We start from the raw sequence: 18834 nt of genomic DNA on the forward strand, positions 1-18834 counted from the left end.
GAGGTTCAGAAGGCAGCCTCCTCCCACCACCCACAAGGCCAGCTGTTTGATTTAATTCATTATTTTTTAAAAATGTGCTTGGAGAATTGTACTCCTCCCCACAAAGGAGAGCAGGAAGGCCCAGTTCTGTCCCAGTCCAGAAAAAGAAAAGCAGGTGACAGGGTGTGTCTACGACCTCTCCCTACACCTCTCAGCCCACACTGCTCTGTCTGGCCCTCCTGCACCAGCTAAGACCCTGCATGCCTCCCCCACCCACCTCCCACTTTCTTCAGTCCCCTTGTACCATACACACAGGCATCTTCTACCATTCTTCTATCCAAGAGTCTTCTTTCAATAAAAAAATAATAATGCCTTGCATTTTAACCATAGTGATTCTGAGAACAGCCCTCCGAGACAGGCAAGACAGATGCTGTGAATTCCATTTTACAGATGAGGAGGCTGAGAAAGGGAATAGAATCAAGTCTCATGGGATCATAGGACTTTGGATTAGAAGAGACCTACGACAGTATAGATTTAGAGTTGAAATGGAACTTTAAAGACTATGTAGTCCAACTGGAGGCTGGGTGGTACGGTGAATAGAACATCAGGCATAGAGTTAGGAAGATCTGAGCTCAAATACAACATCAGACATGTACTAGTGCAATCCTGAGCAAGACATTTAATCCCCGCTTGCCTCTGTTCCTCATCTGTAAAATGGGGATGCAATGGAAAAAGAAATGGCAAATTATTCCATTATCTTTGCCAAGAAAACCCGTAGTCATCCTTTTCAGATCATGATGCAATAAAAATTACATATATTAAGAGTCAAGGAAAAATAGACCAAAAATTGGAAACCAAGAAAACCCATGGAATCACATAGAATCAGGTATGAATGACTAAAAAGGAACTCTAATTGGTTATTTTCATTGAGGAGGAAATGGAGCCCCAGAGAGGATGTAATTTGCCCACGGTCACACAGATAAATAGCTAAGTTGAGATTTGAACTCACACCATCTGACCCCCAAACTGGTACTCTTTCTCCTACAATTTGCTGTCTCTCCTGCATATATGATATGTTGATAAAGTGTTTGTCCTTTAATTTTTTTTCATGAGAAGGAAACTTCTCAATAAGTACAAGAATTCTTTCTCTAGCTTTTTGGTCCAGTAGTTAGTTACCCAGCCTCTACTTGCATACTGTCAGTGATGGAGAGTTCACCATTTAATTAAATTAATTGCTTCTATTGTTGGAATTATTCAAAATTATTCAAAGTATTCAAGAGTTTTTCTTTAGGGTAAGGCATAATCTTCTTTCCACCAAGTCCTTGACATTAGATTTAGCTCTGCTGGCTAGTCCAGAGCACATATTTCACCAAGAATGAGGAGGAGATTAGAACTGTTAGACCTGACATCTGTTAGGCAGCAAGACGTGGCTTTGAATTCTACTGCAGACACCCACTAGTTGTGTAAGGGTCCTTTCTTTCTGCTTCTGTTTTCTTTTCTCTAAAATGGGAAAAACAATAATACCTATCTCCCAAGGTTGCTCATGGGGGTCAGATTTGATAATACCTGTAAAAGGCTTTTCAAATCTTAATTGTTCTATATAAACGTTAGCTATTATTATTGAGAAGTAGTTCAAAGTTTTAGCCTCCTAAGTACTTGTCAATTAATAAACATTTCTTAAATTCTTATTGTGCTAAGTGTTAGGCATGTTAAGTTCCTACCATGTATTGGATATGTTAAGTTCCTATTATGTGTTAGTTTGTTCCTATTATGAGGTATATTAAGTTCCTACTATGTGTTAAGTAGCTTGTTTCTATTATGTGGTAGGTATGTTAAATTCCTACTATGTGTTAGATGTTAAGTTAGATATTAGATGTTAAGTTCCTATCATGTAGTAGGTATGTTAAGCTCCTACTGTGTTAGGCATGTTAAGTTTCCACTATATCTTAGGCACACTAAGTTCCTACTATGTGTTTGACACAGTATTAAATGGAGGATACAAATCAAGAAAAAAGAAGTCCTTACCTTCAAGGAGTTACAATCTAACGAGGGAGTAAATGTAAAGAATTAAGGGCAGACAAAACATATAGGGTAACTGAGAGGCAGATCTAAAAAGCATTAGCAGCTTTGAGGAGCGAGTGAAGGGGAGATCACAAAGGTCTTATGCAGTAAGTGAGAACTGAGCTGGGTTTTAAAGGAAGCCAGGGAAAGTAAGAGAGATGAAGAGAGAAAGCTTTCTAGGCGCGAGGGACAGCCAGGGCAAAAGCAAAATGCCTGGAGATGAAGTGTCCTGTTTGAGGAGCTACATTCCTAAAGTGCCTCTTAAAGGAGGGCAGGGAGCTGTATCAGAGAAGTCGCCAAGAGAAGGAAGATACAAGAAAGCTAAGAAGCTAGGGGGAGGAATTGTGGTGGGATGTTTGAGGAGAGATGAAGTTTGGAGCTAAAGAGTAAGATAGATTCAGCAAGGATGAGTTATGACTCTAATTCTCCTGTTAAAATATAAGCTTCAAGAGGGCAGGGACCCCATCTCATCAAGACTTTGTGTCTCCTTCAAGACCAGACACAGTGCCCTATACATATACTTTTCCTTTAATAGTTTTTCCCTTTCATTAATGGTCTGTAAGGGCATCCAAATAGAATGTTAGGCCTTAAATCAGGAAGAACTGAATTTAAATCCAACCTCAGACATTGGACAAGTCATTTAACCCTGTTTGCTTCAGTTTCCTCATCTGTAAAATGGTTGGAGAAGGAAATGGCAAACTTTTCCAGTGTTTTTGTCAAGAAAACCCCAAATGAAATCAAGAAGAATCAAATATCCTTGACTTTACAATAAATAAGCTAAGAATGGTTTTTATGTGTAAATGCATGGAGATGAGAGATAGTAATCTGTAAGAAGCGAAAATAGGACAGTTTGACTGAAATATAGACTGAAAGGGAGCAATGTTTTATAAGCCTAATAACGTCTACTAAAATCCAAGTCTGACCAAGTCATTCCATCATCCCCACTTAATAAATTCCAGTGGCTCCCTATCATCTCCAGGAATAAATGTAAAATCTTCTGTTTGACTTTTAAAACCCGATCCCCTTCTACCTGTCCAAGTTTTCTTATTGTTACAAACAAGAGTCACTGGCCTCTCTACTGTTCCTCAAACACAATACTGTACCTAGAACTCTCTCCCAACTCATCTCCAAAGAAACAGACACAGATAGAAAGAAAGAAGAGACACAAAGAGACAAAGAGAGTAGGAAACGTAGAGACAGAATCATAGAGAGGAGTCACAGAGAGAGAAGAGATTCAGAGTATAATGGATCTTTCAAGTTTCAACTAAAATTCCTTCTTTCTCTAAGAAGCCTCCTCTATTGCTAGTGTCTTCCTTCTGAAACTATCTCTGATTGGCCCTGTACATATTTTATATGTACATAGTTTGCATGCTATCTTCCCCATTAAGACCATGAGCTCCTTGAAGTATTACTTGGTCTTTTGGGGCTAGACGTGGGACTTAAATGTTATAGTAAATTTCCAGGAAGTAAATTCTTCCTAACCTTCTCTTCAACTTAAAGTCTTAGATTTCTAGTTCAGTCTTTCAGTCATGTCTGGCTCTACATGATCCCATTTTGTGTTTTCTTAGCAAAGATAATGGAGTAATTTGCCATCTTCTTCTATAGCTTATTTTACAAATGAGGAAACTGAGGCAAATAAAATGAAGTGATTTGAAGCTAGTGTGTGTTTGGGTTGGATTTGAATTCAGGTCTTCCTAACTCCAAGGCCACTGCTCTATCTACTGAGCCATCTAGTTCCCCAGATTATATTTTGTATTAGAGATAACAGTATTCATATACTTTTGGGAGCTAGGATGTAGGACTTAAATGTTATAGTAAATATAACTCTTCCTAACCTTCTCTACAACTTAAAAGTCTTAGATTTGTACTTCAGCTGACTGGATCTTTTGTTTCCTGACCCCAACCAGCAGGAGATACTGACTGTAACCCTAAACTGAAGTTTATCATCTCACTGACTAGGAGAAGATGCTGGGAAAATCCAATCTTCTGTCAGGAGCTCCTAGGACCAACCCCTCAGCACACAGGCCTAGATTTCTCTTATTAGTACACCCTGCCTCCAAGCAGAGTTTTTATAGAGAGAGAGTAGACTAGCCTTTGTGAAGGTGTTTTTCCTCTTCTCATAGAGCTTTGGAAAGAACTTGTAGGGCAGAGGACCTGGTTTTTCTACCTTGTGATCTTGGCCAAGTCATTTAACTTTTTTTATTCTTGGTTTGTTCTGCTATAAATGAGGAAGGCTAGACCAAATGATCTCTCAGATATCTTCCCAGCCCTAAATCAATGGTCCTGTGATTCTCACACCATCTTTACTCATGTCCTTCTGTTTTTACCTCAGCTGTTCCCAGCTGACATCACTGTGGATCACCTCTCTTTGCTTCCTAGGTAAAGGCTGAGCTACTTTCTTTTTTTAAATAAGGGAAAATTAAACCGACGCCAGGAATACAGAATCACAAAGCTGGGGACTCTCATAATAATGATATTTTACATTTTAGAGTACTTTCCTCTCGATGATTACCCTATGAGGTCAGATGGGTAGGGTAAGAATTATTACTATTTTACAGATAAGAGAAATGGAGGTCCAAACTATATGTATATGTATATGTATATGTATATGTATATGTATATGTATATGTATATGTATATGTATATGTATATGTTTAAAAGAGAAGAATAGTCTCTAAGCTAAACTGATTTAGCATCTAAACCTGGCCCACCAACATGGCCATCTACCACATTAGCTTGGGAGGACAGCTTTCAATATGTCTTCCACTCTGCTTTCAAATTAATTCCTTATCCTTTTGTGACCCAAAGCTAGTACTCTTTCTGGTCTCTTTCACCAACTTCCAGAGCTAGCACTTTTAGATTTAGATTTCTATCAGTTCTCCAGAGTCAACAATTCCCTAAAACAAGCCCCCCAAAACAAGCAGGTAATGTAAAGATAAAAAATAACAGTCTCTGACTTCAAGGAGTATACATTGTACTAGTAAGGGATTATAACCTATGCCAAATAAGTATCATAGAGGGTTCTGTGTAAAAGGGACAAAAGAGAGATTCAGCAAAGATGTTCTAGAACATTTAAAGAAGGAGGGAATATTTTCAGCTATGGGAATCAGAGAAGACTTCATAGAGGAGGTGGCAACAGAGCAGCTCCTAGGAGGAAGAGAGGAATTTCAAAAAGCTGAGATGAGAAGTGTTTCTATTCTGGGCATGGCAGATGGCCTTTGCTAATGGATGGAGGAGGCAGGAGAGGGCAGGATGAGACTGGGGAACAGCTAGAAGTCAATCTGATGGGGATTTAGAGCACATGGATAAATAGTATAACAGTAGCCTGGAGGACCCTAAATGCCAATATTTTGTTCTATAGGCAAAGATGAGACATGGAACGGTTTGGGGCACGTAAATGACCTGTGGATAGAGAAGACTGTTTTGGCAACTGTAGAAAGGTTAGATCGAAGAGAAAAGACACTTTGGAGGGCCAGAATAACCATGTAATCTTACTTGCTGCTATATATACAATGTCCATCCCCCATCTCTATGCCTTTAATAAATCACCATACCTGGAATATACTTCCTCCCCTCCACCTCTTGAGATGTCAAGAATTGCCTTCAGCTACACAACCCCCTCCCCCAATTTTTGACTCTTCCCTAGCTTTTAGTTCAGGAAAACCTGAATTCAAATCCTGATTTAGACACTTATTAGCAATCCATACAACCTCTATCTCAATTTCCTCAACTACATAATGAGGATAATAATAGCACCTACCTCCCAGGGTTGTTGGGAGGATCAAATGAGATATTTGTAAAGCACTTAGCACAGTGCCCAGAACAGAAGTGCTTAATAAACATTTCCTTTTTTCCCCCCCTTCCTATTAGAATGTTAACTCTTTGAGGACAGATACTATTTTTCATCCTCAATGCTTAACCAAGTGCTGGTATTAGCTGCTTAATAAACATTTGTTAATTGATTGATAGGGTGTGATTATAGCAGACTAGGAAAAGAAGTGATAAGAGACTAAACTAAAAGGGTAGTTTCATGAATGGAAAGCAGGGGCTAGATGTTAGAGCTGTCAATAGAATTTCATGAATGGAAAGAAGGGGCTAGATGTTAGAGCTGTCAATAGAATTTCATGAATGGAAGAAGGGGCTAGATGTTAGAGCTATCAATAGAATTTGGCAACCGGTTGGATATGGGGAAGTGAGGGAAAAGGATGTGATTCAGATTTTGATCTGGTATGATCAGGAAAATGGTGGCAGGAAGGGTCATGATTAGTGTAGGAGATAACGAGTTCTATTTTGGACAAGTTGAATCTGAGGTATTGCCAGGATATCCAGGTGGAGACATCCAACAGGCACTTAGAAATATAGGATTGGAAGTCAAGGAAATAAAAGAGTTGGAAATATAAATTTTAGAACCATCTTAACAGAGATGACAATTAAGACCATAGGAGAAAATGAGAGTATGGGCGGACAGGAAAAGAGCTTCATGGAGAGGTCTTTAGAAGACACTCACACTTAGAAAGGAGGAGGAAGAAGAGGAAGATAAACAGAAACAAAGGACTGGAGAATCAGAAGGTTCTTCAGTGGCTGACAAGTCCAAGTCCATATCCAAAAGAAATTCCCACTGCAACCCATACAACAGGTGGTCATTTAGTTTCAGCAGGAAGTTCTCCAAAGAAGGGAAACCAGTACTACCTTTTCATGCAGCTCATTCGACTTCTAAACAATTAAATTTAGCTCTTTGCAACTTCCATCCCCTCTAGGGTCAAACAGAACAAATCTAAACCTTTCTTCCCCACAGGCAGTCCTTAAAATACTAAAAGATAATATCATATTTCCTTGGATCATCTCCAAATTAATTATCTCCAATATAGAACTTACACAACATGGACTCAAACCTTCACTATCTGGTTGCCTTCCTCTAGACAATCTCTTGCTAATCAATCTCTCTCTTAGGCTATGGTACCCAGAAACGAATAAAATATTCCAGATGACATCTGACAGGGACAGAGCACAGAGAGATTATCACTTCCTTATTTCTTAAAGCCATGCCTCTTAATACAGCTCAAGATTAAATTAGTTTTTTTGGCTGCCTCATCTGCTGACTAAGTCCACTAAAACTCCCTACATCTCTTTTTCAGACAAACTGACAAAGCAGGCCTTAGCTCTCATCTTGTACTTGTAAAGTTGTTTGTTTGGGTTTTTTTTGATACCTAAGTGTAATATTTTACATTTATCTTATGTATTTCATCTTATTGGATTATTTAATTTCCAATCTAGCATTTCTTGACTCATAATCCATGAACCTGATTGAAAATTGTTATCAAATATATGCATATATATTATCATACATATATTATGAATAAAATTATACACATATATAATTTATATATGTATTATACTATATGTAATTATATTTCAATAGAATTGCATTCATTTGTAACCCTATGCATTTTATTTTATTCATCAAAAACATTCTTCTGAGAAAGGGTCCATAGACTTGATTTCACTAAACTACCAAAAGAATCCATGATATAAAAATGGTTAAGAACTCCTTCACTTCACTGTTCCTGAATTTTTGAGGAGACTAAGGAAGAAGGGTCAGCTAGGAGAATTTTTAGGAGCAGCATCATAAAAGCCAAGGGCGGAGCCAGTGTCTAGAATGGCAATGGTTAATAGTGTCAAAAAAAAAAAAAAAGCATTTGGGATTTTCTTGGCAAACATATTGGAGTAGTTTAATGGGGTTAAGTGACTTGTGCAGGATCACACAGCTAGTAAGTTTCTGAGGCCATATTTGAACTTGGGAAGAATCTTCCTGACTCTAAGTCTGGCGATCTGTGCACTATGGTGCCACCTAGCTGCCCATCATGCCACAAAGAGCATTCCTGAGATAAAATGATACAAACTAAAACGTTGGATTTGGAATCATAGGACCCGGGTTCAAATTTTGTGGCTGTCACTTGATGTTTGGGTGATCTTGGAATCTTAAGAAAAGCAATTAGGATTCTGGTTTTGTTTCCTCATTTATAATGAAGTGAATTAGGTTTAGTGATTAAGAGGTCATCAGTAACTTTGGACAGCGCATTTTCAGTTGAATAATGAAATACCCTTTTCCCCAGTATTACCAAAAAAAATCACCCCAAAATTGTTCTATATCTCAAAAATAAAATAAAATAGATTGAGGTAAAAGAATTTTTAAAAACCCATCCAGTTCTAAATTGTATGGTTTCACACTACTCAAAAGATTTGAAACTTATTCTTCCCTAGATGATCCTTAAGGCCCAATTGTGGCTCTCTGGTCTTTTTTTTTTTTTTTTAATCTGCTCTCCCTCAATGTCTCCCTGTTTTGATGCAATACTTTCAGCTGTTTATAATCCATCTGTAGTTCTGAGTTCACCTCAAATTCAACAGGTGCCAGATAAGATTCATTCTGTCATCACCTTAAGATACAGTCTCAACTTTCCCATTTCTCTTAAAGGCAACACTCTAGGTTCAAAACCATGTATTCATGCACGACTCGTGATCTCTCAGCTCCAAAAATTTCCCTTTCTGTTCCTTCTCACTCTCAACCAAGTTGTTGTTTGTCCTTCTCAAAAAAAAGACCATATCATCAAAAAAGTGATGCCATTACATGCAAGTGAATTGGATTTAAGTGAGAAAAGGCTAGGCAAGATCACCTGCCTCCCTTTTCCCTCTGGAGTCATCTGGGTCCAGTGGTCAAATATAGATCAGGACGACTGCAGATGGCCCTGGATGAAATGGGAAACCTTGGGCTTTTTAAGATAAAGTCTTCAACAGGTTGTTTGACTGAGGCTGCACCCATTTAGGGATGAAGCTAGATCATAATTAAGGCAAAGAATTTCCTTTTTCACCTAGACCAAAAAAAAGTCTAAATAAATAAATGAAGGAATGAATCTGGGAGGGGAAGACACTCAGGTTTCTAGCCAAAGCAGAAATTATTGCTATTTATATTCAAAATTAGTCAATCAAGACCTAAACAATGTCCAAATGGGGTCTGGCCAAAGACTAGATGGAGGACATCAGTATAAGTATCATCTCTAAAATTAGTAAACCAAGACTTATTAAGTTTCTAGTAGTTGCCAGACATAATAATAGACAATGGGAATAAAAAAGGGGAAAAAAAGAAAAAAAATCTTTGCTCTCAAGAAATTTACATTTATTTGAGGAAATAACATGAATACATACATATGTATGTTTGTGTAAATGTAGATTCAAAGGATGTACAATGTTAAATTGGATGGGACTGAATGATTGGACAACAACAAATTTCAGAAAAAGAGGTATTAGTATCTAAGGGAATAAGATCTCATGTGGAAGATGGTCTTTTGCTTAAAGTTTTAAGAAATTAGGGATTCTGAGGCACAAGTAAGGAGGGAGAACATCCTGGACATGGGAGATGAGGCTATTCAAAGGAAATAGAATGCCATGACAATAGTCTGTGGCTATGAGACCTTGGACAAGTCACCCACCACTCAATTTCCACATTTGCTAAATGAATATAAGACTTCAGAGGGCTTTGCGGAGGAAAGAACTTTGTAAATTATAAAATGTTTTGTAAACATGAATTATTACTATCCTCTCATGTTTGCTTAACTGTAACAATTGTCTATTGGTCTTGGTCTTTCTGTCTCCATTTTAACCTCTTTCCTTCACCAATGTATCTTGCACACCTTTGGCAAGTTATTTATCTACTTAAAATACCTTTCCCTTATGTATGGTCTGACCAAATTAGAACTCAACTTGGCATTCATGGGTTTCTAGAATCTGGCTTCATTTTCCCTTCTCCAATCTGACCTGCTGATGAATATATGCTTCCACTCTAGTCAGGCCAGGCTATTTGTTCTTTTCCTTATTTACCTCCAGTCCTGTGCCCACCTGAAATGACCATCACACTCTTGTCTGCTTATCTGAATCCCACCCATCCACCTCAGAAAATCATAGAAATTAGAAATGAAGAGAACCTTGAAGATCATCTATTTCAAATTTTTCACTTTACAGAGGAGGAAACTTAAGGCCCCAAAGAGCTAAAGCAACAGCTGAGATTCAAACAGCATAGTACATAGTAGGTGCTTGATAAATGCTTGTTGACTTGAATCCAGGTCTCCCCCATTCCAAATCTAGTGCTCTTTTCAGTGAACTCCCCATTCTTCTCTGTGAACCTTTCCTGAATACTACAAATACTCCTTTTCTCTGAATCTTCTGGCATTGATCATTAATACTAGAACTGAGCATTTGATTGAAAATCATCTTTTTCTCTCTCGTTGTCTGGCTTGTGTGAGTACAGTTCCCCAATCAGATTATAAGCTCTTTGGAGGCAATATCATATTTCTTTGGTGTTCCTCATGATGCCTAGTTAGCACCATGCTGAACACACAGAAGGTGCTCAATGAATGCACTATGCACAAGGACTTGGCCCATGGTCAAGTACACAGTAACCATGCCCTCTGCACAGCCCCCAAGGGTTCACACAATGAAAAACGTCTCCCACTGTCCACAAATATCCTCTTTTCCCTAACATGCCTCTGGCAATCAAGACTAGATGGCACTCCTCCAGCCCAGTCAGTCTCCCTGAGCCTTGCCCTCTCCTTAGAACCACTGAGGTTGCCATTGAGACAGGAGAGAGAGAGAGAGAGAGAGAGAGAGAGAGAGAGAGAGAGAGAGAGAGAGAGAGAGAGAGAGAGAGAGAGAGTGAGAGAAAGAGAAAGAGAGAGAGAGAGAGAGAGAGAGAGAGAGAAAGAGAGAGAGAGAGAGAGAGAGAGAGAGAGAGAGAAAGAGAGAGAGAAAGAGAGAGAGAGAGAGAGAGAGAGAGAAAGAGAAAGAGAGAGAGAGAGAGAGAGAGAGAGAGAGAGAGAGAGAGAGAGAGAGAGAGAGAGAGAGAGAAAGAGAGAGAGAGAAGGAGGGAGGGTGGAGGAGGTGAAGAAGAGAGAGGGGGGGAGGGGGAGAGAGAAAGGGAGGAAGGGCGTAGGTGAGTGCCAGGCACTCCAACTCTGATCATTCATAATGAATCCCCTGGCCTGGACCCAGGCCCAGGCCAGGCACCAGATGTAGCTGGCAAAAGAAGCCTAACTCTTGGTTATTTCTCCATTCTTCTCAGATCAGAACCAGCTCCTGGCCTCTGGTGTGATACACCTTCTTCCCTCAGGCTTCCTTTCTGCTGCTGGCCAGATGCATATTGGCCCATGGATGTCCTTTCCCCTCCAGCTCCACCCCTACCCCCAAAACCATCACCATCATCACATGGCAGGCAGGACTGAGGGCTGTGAATGCCGGGAAGGGGTGGGTCCTGGAACACTGCTGAGGAAATCTAGGACCTCTAATTGAGTGTCACTGTGACATCATAGAATTTCAAAAAAGGAAATTTCATTCTCTCAGAGTCATATAAGTAGGATACTGGCAGATGGGAAAAAGCCTAGGTAAAAGGAAAAGACAATACAAAAAGAAAAGTGGAGTCATCTTTATAGAAAAGCCATGGATTCTTGTTACAGAATGAAACTTACATATTTGGACATAGCCACTGTTGTTGGGCAGTTTATTTGCCACAAGGGAGGGTTCATTTATAATTGGGCAGGTGAATTTTGGAATGGATAAAGAACTAGCAATAATGATGAAAAAAAGTAGAAAGAAAAAGAGAAAAGCGGGTCACTGGAGCATGCACAAGAAGCTATGCAAAGGAAATTCAGAGGGAGACACAAATAATCATATCAGTTATGAAAAGAATATATTGAATTTATTCTATTAAAAAGAGAGATTTACAGTTTCATATCAGATCCTCTTTTGTGGTTCTCTTTTGCACATTGAAGTGTTTGTTTTTGTTAATCACAAGTTCAAGTTCAGAAGAATGAAAAATTAAACTGTTTTTAAAGATAAAGGTAAGGGGAGTGAGAGATAAGAGTGAAAAGGAGGAAAGAGGGAAAAGAAGATTATGTGAAAGAGAGAGAGAGTTCCATCAGTGACAAAGATGGCAGAGTTGGTTAGAAGGGATGAATGACCAATAGATAATGTATCCACTTGCCACTGGCTGCTTCTCACTCCCTTCTCCTCTCTCCCCACCTCACCTTAACCTTCTGGCATCCCTGAAAAGTTCTGGCTTGCTCCTTCCTGGGAAAAGGAAACAGAAGTGTTTCCAGGGCATGATGTGCTCAAGGCTATCAAATAGTTCCTTGGAATCTTGTCCCAGAGTGTGGGGCAAAAGGGGGAGAAGAGAGTTCGCCATCAATCTCCAGGAACCCAACCTTAGCTGAAATGGTGATGGTGATGTCCAGGTGTGGATAATTCAGAGAACCTACATTCGAGGTCATTAAGCTGCTACTGTCCTTCACTGTAGCTGACCAACGTTTACAATTGTGCTAGTATCCCCCTGGCACCAGTTCTGGCAGGGCAGCTCCCAACCTTTGACTCAATTCCCATGATCATTGAGAAGAAAAGACATCAATGTATTTTTAAAGTACAAATTGCTCTGTAAATAACATGTATTATTATAATTATTCCAGCAGTTTCAGAAGTATCACCTTATTCTGCCTCCAATAGAGATAGCCAGGTTAGTGCATATAATTCAAAAATATGAGGATCCCCAGGATTCTCCAGAGACAGACCCTCTAGGAGAGTAATTGGATTTTCTGCCTTTTACCCTTCCCTCTCCCCTATAATTGGTAACTATATTCACTTTCTCCCCTCGACCTTCTGCCCTCCTCTCCAAGAACAAATTAGAATTATAGATGCTACAAGGACACTGGACTTGAAATACAAAGACCCAGATCCACTTCTTGGTACTCAGGTTTTTTTTAACTACAAAATGAGGCATGTAGGTGGTGTGACATTATTGGGAAAAGACCGGGGTCACAAAATTAGCACCCAAATCCCAACTCTGACATTTAGTATCTAAGTAGCCATGAGCAAGCCATTTCATTTCCCTGAGCCTCAGTTTCCTCATTTGTAAAATGGAAAATGAAAGACCTAGGATTCCTTCCGGCTCTAAGAGCTATGATCCCATGATCCTTAAGTTGTCTTTTGGTTCTAGATGCTATAACTTATGATCTTCCATAGAATGGAACTTTGGGGTAGGTGGGGATCAGGATAAGACTTTTAGATCTGAAAACCAATCCCCACTCAAGAGAGACTATTCAGGCTCCTGCCCCAAGCACTCAGTAGACAGAAGACCAATACACCTAGAGAGAGGTAAGGGATTAGAGCTCTCAGGGAAGGGACAAAGATGCTTTAGAAACCGGGCCAATCCCTTCAAGTGTTCCCCAATTTCTACTAGCAGTCTCATTTGCTATACTATTGCTTCATGATAGCAAAAGGAAAGTAGGAGATACCTGATCCATGAATACTGCCCAGATCAGGCAAGCTGGGAAGAATGATGTGTCCAATCCCATCTCATCTGGTAATCACATACAATGCACGTCTGAGAACAGCTCTGGGATTTCTTGTGGTGATCCAAGACAATTCCAATATACTTGGGATAGAAAATGCCATCCAGAGAGAGAACTATGAAGACTGAATATGCATTGAATCATAGTAATTTCATCCTTTTTGTTTGTTTTCTTTTTCTTTCTCATTTTTTCCCTTTTGGTCTGATTTTTTTTTTGCACAATGACAAATATGGAAATACATTTAAAAGATTTGTACATGTATAACCTATATCAGATTGCTTGCTTTCTTAGGAGAGGGGAGGTGAGAGAGGGAGAAAAAATTTTGGAACACAAAGTCATACAAAAATGAATATTGGGGCAGCTAGGTTAGGCACAGTGGATAGAGCACCAGCCCTGAAGTCAGGAGGACCCGAGATCCAATCTGGCTTCTGACACTTAACACTTCCTAGATGTGTGACCCTGGGCAAGTCACTTAACCCCAATTGCCTCAGGGGGAAAAAAGAATGTTGAAAACTATATGTATTAAGAAAAATAAAATATTATTGAAGAACAAAAGAAAAATATTTCCCTAATGTACAAGTGGGTTTGGGAGAACTTAAGGTGCTTTACCCTCAAATCTTTGTAGAGTTCTTAAGAGTTTCACGTCTATTCTGATTGTAAAACCAAAGAGGTGAAATTATTACATTTATATTGAACTCTTACATTGTTGTTCAGTCCCTACTATGTGCACAGAAAAGCAAGGCTCCCTATCTCACTCTTCCTGAGCTGAGAAAGCCCTTCATTCCCACCCCAAGGGGGTCATAAATGGCCAATGACTCCTAACCCCAACAGTTGGCACTCATTGCCACAGGTAATAGGGACCCCTACAGAAAAGTCTGACACACCTATTTTCATTTCTCCTGGTCAGTTTATCTCAGAAGATTCCTGCAGCACTGTATAAATAGATTTCTGCTCAGGGCCTCTGATGCAGGATATGGAAAAGAGGGATTGGGGAACCAGTAGCCAGGTAGAGGACAGATAAGGACAGCACCTATGTCTTATTTAAACTATGTAACTCTCTAGACTCCTAAAACAGAGTAGGTGCTTATAAGTATTTGTAGAACAACCACCTTTGGATCACCTACTCTATACTTCCTTTTCCAGCTGTGGGCCTCTCCTCTCCCTAGATGAAAGAGGTGATGGGGTGATGAAGAGTATAGGAATATGCTTCCTACTTGTATGTTCCCCATCACCCCAAAGAACCATTTCTCTTCCCTGGCACGGCCTCCTGTGTTCTCCTACCCCCAGAACTGAGCCCTGAGCACTACTTAGTACACTCCAGATAAATACCTTCTCCTTCCTCTCCTCGAACACCCCAATACCAGGCTCTTCCCTTACACTTACCCCAAGCCTGGGAAGACAGACTACTGCCACCCCCCCAACCCAGCACACACACACACACACACACACACACACACACACACACACACACACCATTCTTTCTAATTTCAAGTATATGAACAAGGTGGGACTTACGGTCATTTCCCTAGCAGGAGAAGGGGAATGAGGGACTGCCGCCACCCTCAAATATTCTTGTGGGAAGGGAGAATGGTCCAGGAACTTTTCTCAATAGAAAACAGAAAACACTGAAGTTTCTAAGTGTGAAACCTCAGTCCTCCACCCCCATTTCTGCCTCCATCAGTCGCTTAGAAAAGTAACCCACAGACTGGCCTTCAGTTTCCCAACCTGTCCGGAGAGGCCACAGTCCACCCTGAGACTGAAATACAAGTCAGTGCATCCATATACAGCCGCAGTGAGGCGCCTTATTGGAGTGGACACGTCGTGGCAGGAAGAAATGTAACGGTGAACAGTTGCCCATCATGTTCACTTAGGTAAATGAAGAAAGGCTGGAGAGAGGGATTCGAGTTAATCTTGCCTATTCTAGCAAGAGGGGGTGGGATGGGGTGGAAGACGGGAAGGGAAGAGGAGGGTCTGAAAGTGATAGTTCATGTTCTGAGGAATGACTCCTTTTTGAAGAGGCGGAGGCTGAAGCCGGGCAAGGCACCGCTCTGTTTGCCTCTGTAGGAGGCAAGATGCACAAATCGTTTGCATGCTCTCCCCTTGCAGGAGGCTGAGGCCGATTTCCACTCGGTGTGGGTGAATTCTCTTTCAGAAGATTAAGAGGCAGGCAGTAGCAGCTAACCCAAGATTCACCTTAGTGAAGAGGTGGGGGAGGGATGGGAGGCGAGAAGGAAGAGCAGAAGACATTTCTTCACCTCCCTTTCTCTCTCTTCCCCATCCCCTTCCTTCTCTACTGAAAAACACTTTTGGTTTGCTATGTGTATATTCGTGTATAACCTTAATCGTAGAGAAGGCTCTAAAAAACAGCACGGGCAAAGGGAAATGAGATAAACATGTTATCCTTCAAGTAATTTTCTTTTCTTCTACCCCATCTGGATTGCTGCTTATTGGGAAAATTGCTGGGTAGTTTGTAGGGAGATGGGACTGGGGAAGGAGACTCTTAGTTCTAGGTCCACCACAGCAGCTGCCCATATTTAGGGGAGAGGGACTGTGGTATAGTGGGGAAATTGCTGGAAACTGGGCACCAGGAGCCCTGGGATCTCCTCTTGACCATCTGTGCTACCCTCAGCTAGTTACTTAACCTCTCCAGCCTTGGTCCTCTCTGAAACATGTAGGGTTTAGATTCGATGATCTCTTAGGTCTGTCAAAGCTCTAACATTCCCTGTTCTCCTTCCTTCCCTTTCTAATAGTTTATGATTCTATATTTATTGCTGTGAGGGACTAATGCTATCTAGGGAATAATGCCCTCCCTTCCCCCAAAAAATGATTTAGTTTTTGGTCCCATCCTATATAAACTAGTTGGCAATTTTATATAAAGGGTAAACAGTAGTCCTTGGCATCAAGAAAAGCTGGGTTCAAATCCTGCTCTGAGACATATTGATTATATGACTTTCATCAGATCACTTGATCTCTCATTATTCCAAACAACTCTATTAAGACAAGTTGCAGAGCAAAGGCTATTCTACATTGGTAAAAATTTTCATTGTGGAATTATCTGTTAGCAATAAAATTACAAGTTATTTTCCTTCCTCTCTCCAAAAGAAAAATCAAACTGGGAAAGCAGTTTCCACTCTCTAGGCTCAGTTTCCTCCTCTGTAAATGATGGAATTTCACTGGATTGAATCTAGTCTTCCTGCCAACTTTAACATTCTCATAAACAGACTCATGATATACACTAAGGAGCCTGTGAATTTAGCTAAGACTGAGACAGTGGATAGTGTTTCTACTGAAACGAAGTGGATGAAAAATACTCTCCAATTCTCTTTCCAAATGCTGTTTGCTCTGTAATTAAGGCTGACTTCTTTAAAAAAAAAAAAAAAATACAATTCACCAGAGAAGTTGTCAGGGTGTTAATTGGAGGCAGAGGGAAAAAAATTAAGAATTTTTTTTTTTTTTTACTACATCAAAACTTAGTATGAGATGATACTATTCAAGTGATACAGCTGAGTTTGTGTGCGTTCAACTGACAAGAAGCTAGGCGTTTTCAAGTCACTCAGGTTGTCATGAAAGAATGGGCCCTCTCTGGAAGGTCTTTGAGAGGAGAGGGGGCAGAACTGAGACAGATCTAGGGGTAAATATATGGTTTGGTTTTGAGGGGAAAGCGGGCAGATTGTATTACAATCACACACACACACACACATACACACACACACACACACACACACACACACACACACACACACACACACACTCTTCAGCCACATCTCCCCAAACCTCCGACAGGGAAGGGAGGATAGGAGTGGGTGCGGGGAAGAGACACACAATTGCAAAATTACAAAGTTTCCCACCAGAGCCTAGAACGAAGGTTACAATATAAAACTTGCAGGGAAAAGAGAGGCAAAGAGGCGCTGAAGATCAGTGACAAACATAGAAATCGAGGCAAAATAGAAAAGCACCAGTCAGCATATCTCCCTCCAGATCACTCACAAAAAAAAAAATAAATTAAAAAAAAAAAAAATACCCACGCCACCACCACCACCCATGTTCCCTGCACAACCTCGTCCCTATTCTAGGCTGGGGAGGATTATTTTTAGGGATCTTAAGGGAGCCAACACCCCCAACGTCAGAGCCCTGGGATCAGGCTGAAGCTATTGGGTTGAGCTGGGGGTAGAGGCGACTAGGGAACGGGGAGGGGGGGGGGGGGTTTGTAGCTTAGTTGTTGCACGAATTCCTTATTCCTCCCACCCACCCTCCAATAAGAGCTTTTAAAGCAGAGACTTCATGAGCTAAATCACGCTTGGCAGTCCCTGGAAGGAGGCCGACGAGTGAGAGCAACCGGCCTGTCCCGGGTTCAGTGGGGCTGGGCAGATGTCTATGTCTGTGGTTTGTTTCTGGGTCTATGTTTCAGTGACCCCCGGCCCCGCCCCTTGCAGCCTCCCCACTGCGGCCGATCTAGGAGGGGGTCAGGCCCGCCACTGCTCCTTACCTCGCCGCGGCCGGAGCCCCCGTGGAGCCCGGTCTCCTGACGCCGGCGCTCCCTCCAGTTAGCTGCTCGGGGAATCCAGCCAGTCGCTCCTCTTCCCCGGAACACGCCCGCGGCTGCCGCTGCCGCTGTCTCCGCTGCCGCTGGGGCCGGGACTGGGGCTGCATCTCCGGCTCAGGTGCGAATCCAATCTCTCCATGCTGAAGAGCAGAGCCAGCCCCCCACCCACCCCCACCCCAATCAGGGGCGTCCTCCTGCCTCCTCTTCTCTCCCTAACCCCGGCCAAAAATATATATATAATATAGGTGACCAGTTTGGGTGGAGAGGTCGATTTAAATAAATCAATGTTTGGATTCTGTGGGTTAAAAAAAAGTCACCCACCGAACCCTAGCTAATCCAGAGGAGAGGAGAGCTGGCCCCCGAGCCTCCCGTCTCCCTCAAGAGCCTTCACCCTTCAGGGGGCTTCTCCTGATGCACGGAGCACCCATCCTGGACGGAGTTTCAGAGTACCGGTTTCTTGGGTGGACCCGGTTCGCTCTGCCGGGGTTGGACGCCTGGATCCCTCCCTGACTCGTGCTATTGGCAGCGACCTGGCCCCTCTGCGCTCCTCTCGCTCGCTCTCTCGGTGTCTCAGTGCGAGGTCCCCCCGCCCCCCCCAACCTCCCCGCCTATTGGTTTTCTTGCTATCTGATCCTGAGTGAGTGCGGCTACAGCTCAGCGAGGCTTTAATGTTCTCCTATCCAGCTCCAACCTTTGCTTCTCTCTCTCTCTCTCTCTCTCTCTCTCTCTCTCTCTCTCTCTCTCTCTCTCTCTCTCTCTCTCTCTCTCTCTCTCTCTCTCTCTCTCTCTCTCTCTCTCTCTCTCTCTCTCTCTCTCCCCTCCTCTCCCACCCCCCTCTCGCCCGCACTTTATTTATCTTTTTTA

The 18834-nt window shown here is 41.6% G+C and overlaps 1 protein-coding gene across 2 annotated transcripts in view; it reads right to left on the reverse strand.

Moving 5' to 3' along the window:
* LOC141550519 (ATP-sensitive inward rectifier potassium channel 12) overlaps nt 1–18511 on the reverse strand; it is a 132003-nt gene extending 113492 nt beyond the window's left edge. Inside the window, exon 1 of one of the 2 annotated variants that reach the window (XM_074281268.1) lies at nt 17914–18511. The gene's annotated coding sequence lies outside the window, so the exon portion shown is untranslated. The remainder of the gene's footprint in view (nt 1–17913) is intronic. The other variant, XM_074281269.1, reaches the window with a different exon arrangement.
* Between the last annotated feature and the right edge of the window lie 323 nt (nt 18512–18834).

This window comes from Sminthopsis crassicaudata, chromosome 1 (genome assembly GCF_048593235.1).
Source record: "Sminthopsis crassicaudata isolate SCR6 chromosome 1, ASM4859323v1, whole genome shotgun sequence".
Lineage (NCBI taxonomy): Eukaryota > Metazoa > Chordata > Mammalia > Dasyuromorphia > Dasyuridae > Sminthopsis > Sminthopsis crassicaudata.